This window comes from Octodon degus, unplaced genomic scaffold (assembly GCF_000260255.1).
Source record: "Octodon degus isolate 3935 unplaced genomic scaffold, OctDeg1.0 scaffold00007, whole genome shotgun sequence".
Taxonomy (NCBI): Eukaryota; Metazoa; Chordata; class Mammalia; order Rodentia; family Octodontidae; genus Octodon; species Octodon degus.
In genome coordinates this window covers 28,269,002-28,272,227 of record NW_004524583.1, presented here as the reverse complement: position 1 = coordinate 28,272,227, position 3,226 = coordinate 28,269,002, and positions in this window count along the sequence as shown.

The following is a 3,226-nucleotide window of genomic DNA, read 5'->3' as shown; positions in this document are numbered from 1 at the left end:
TCTCAGTAAGAACAGATCCCAGTTGTTAAGTCTTTCAACTGTTACCCGTGCGATTTGATTGCAGAATTTATTTTTAAAAGTTATAAGAGGGCTGGGCAGTCAGCTCAGCTGCATAAGTGGTTGCTTGTCAAGTGCGTGGCACAAGGTCTCAAGTTCGATCCCCAGTACCGCAAAAAAAAAAAAAAAAAAAAAAAAATTAGATAGAACACAAAGAAAAAATTTATGCATTAAGTGCTGCTTTCAATAGAGAAACAAAAGCCAGCAGTACAGTTATACAAGCCATCCTGAATGTATACATAAGTATAAATTTTTCCTTTGTTTCTTTTGTCCCTTTCCTCATTCCAGTTTTTCCTTCCCATTCAACAGATTCTTTCCCTTTCACAGTACCTGTTGTACCTTTCAGATTTTATTTACTCTTTCAGGGTCTTACACTCGGGAGATAATACGATGTTTGCACATACAGATCTGATTTTTTTTGCACTTAACAATATGGTCTCCAGTTGCATCCATTTACTTGTAAAAGCCTTGAGTTGATCTTTTTTTCTCTAGATCCTCAACTGTCTCTCTTGATTTTATGATATGCTCCTGTGAGTGAACACTGCCTCTTCTCTTTCTAGTTCACTTCAGTATTCTTTTGCTTTTTCTGACAGTTTTTCTCCACTATATTTTCCAGTTTGCTCAAACTTGGTCATCCTTTGCCCTCCAGATTGGCTTTTACTATGTCTGCCCACATTCATCTCTCTATGATGTCCCATATCCCTCTCAAGTCCCTCAAAATAAGGTAAAATCACCTCAAAGAAGAAAATCATTGCATACAAGTTTCTGGCATATGTTGAATTTTTTATACAATAGTACAACTTGCAGTTATGATTGAAATTACCAGGGTGAGAGTTACCACAGTGCTTGATGCTGTTGTTATCATTCAGCCAGGAAGTCTGTCACCTGTTACAATCAGCTTCTCTCCCTTGTATGACTATATTGTGATTGTCTGGGGTCATAACTATCACCATAGTCCAGTACCAAAGGACTGGATGCTGAGCCAAATAACAAATTCTCATCTTTAATAAATTGGGAAAGTTGGGTATTTGAGATAGACACAAAGATAAAAAAAAAACCTATACCTAGAGGATGCCCCTGAGAAACAGACATTTTCTAAGGCAACCTCAGTACTAGTGATAAACTGTCTGACATAAGGAATCCACAAGTGTCAGCACAGACAATAAAATAAAACAGAAACTGACAAGGCACAGGAGTAAAATGCAACAGCAGACCCGTAGCACACCAATACAACTCCACAGCACGATGTGATAGAGGGAATTGAAGCCCCTCATTAGAAATTTCTGAAATGATAGCATTAGAAGTGAAAAGCCAAGTGGAAAAGGCTGTGGAGAAAATAATCTTTCAGATACAGGAAAAAATAATGCTTAAAATCAAAGGTATTGGAGAAAACACAATTTTTTTTTTTTTTAAATAGAGAAAGTTAGGGAAACCACTGGAAAGGGAGGATAAGGTTATGTAGAGTTTCATGAACCCTTAGAAGTGGCATCTTTTGCCATGAAAGAGATGAGAAGCCAAGGGAGGGTTAGCATAGAAGAATGATGCGATCTGACATATTTTAGAGGTTCCATCAGGCTGCTGTATGAAGAACAGACTCAAAGAGCAAAAGGAATAACAGAGGGAGAGCTCCTAGGGAGCTTCCCCCTCAGCAATGCAACCCGATTGGTAGGGATGTGGTGTGGGAAATGGACAGACCCGGGGCGCATTCTGAAAGGGGATTTGCTAATGAATTTGATGAGGTAATGAAGGGCTAAGGAGTCAAACACAGTTATGAAGATTCTGGCTGAAGTTACTGGCAGAATGGAAATGTTATTTAGAGAACTGGGGAAGGCTGAGAAAGAAAAAGGGTTAGTGGAGGGAAAATCAGCCTGAGTAGGACAGGAGCTGTCTGGGAAAGTACAGGGACCAAGTTGGGAGAAAACATTAGCTAAAGGTCACATGACATGATGAGGTTAATTTAGAGAATGAATGCAGATAGAAATGAAGAAAGGTCCCAGGTCACTGATTACAGGTGACGTGTGCCTGTAATCCCAGTGTTTGGGAGGCTGAAAATGGGAGGATCACTATAAATCTGATCTGTGTAGTGAGATCCTGTAGACCCTGTACTAAATACATTTAAAAAAAGAAATAAAAATGAATCATTTCACATAAACATATGTTGAAAGAACATATTGGATTACCAGAAAGGTTTAACCTTTCTACTTGTTTATTGGCATGAAGACACTGACCATTAATTGAAAAACAAGATAAAAAAATTAAATTACTTATTTTACTTGTTGTTCATATTTTATGGTAGTTCTGAGTTACAGATGGTCATTTCCTGAATATAAACAAGGTTCATGGTACCATTTATAACTACTAACCACTGGTGAACCTTCACACCTTCACATCCTATGACCATAGGTTTAGAAATGCTTTGCAAAGATGACATGCAAATAAATAATCTGAAGAAATTTAAGTATGTATTTTTATACTGACAAAATGATTGCAGCATTAATCTCAGATTTCAAATGAAACAGAACATACCAATGCTGCCTGTCATATTTCCTGAAAGGTTGCGATCATTTAGATTCTTCCAAGTCTGCAAGTCCTAAAAATGCAGACAACATGACACTTAGAAAAAAAGAGTAATTAAAATATGCATTTACATGGCATCTCAGATCCACCTGGTTAGGAAAGCTGTGAGCATGAGCGCTGGGTGCCTTGCATGCACAGAAGGCCATGGTGTGTACTCAGGGCAGCGGAGGTCCTCCCAGCTGGAAACTCCACTGACTGAAGGAAGTACCGCAAAGGGCAGAGGAGAAGAGGAACAGAGGGGAGAAGAACACATAGCGCAGCTGCTTATGATCATAGGAAAGGTATTTAACTTCTCTGAACTTCTTTTGTTTAAAAAAAAAAAAAAAAAAAAAACAACTTTGAGGGCTGGCAGTATAGCTCAGAGGGAGGGAGGGAGGGAGGAAGGAAAAGGAAAGAGAAGAGCCTTTGAAGAACAAGTGACAGCACCCTACCTCTCAGGCTGGTGAGAGGGCAAGATGGTGTATATAGAGCTCTCTGTACATAATAAAATACGATACACATGTTAAGCGTTTTTCATTTGTTTGTTTGTTTTGACCATAACAACAGTCACAAATATTTTGGCCTTTTAACCAAACTATGATCTCAGTATTAA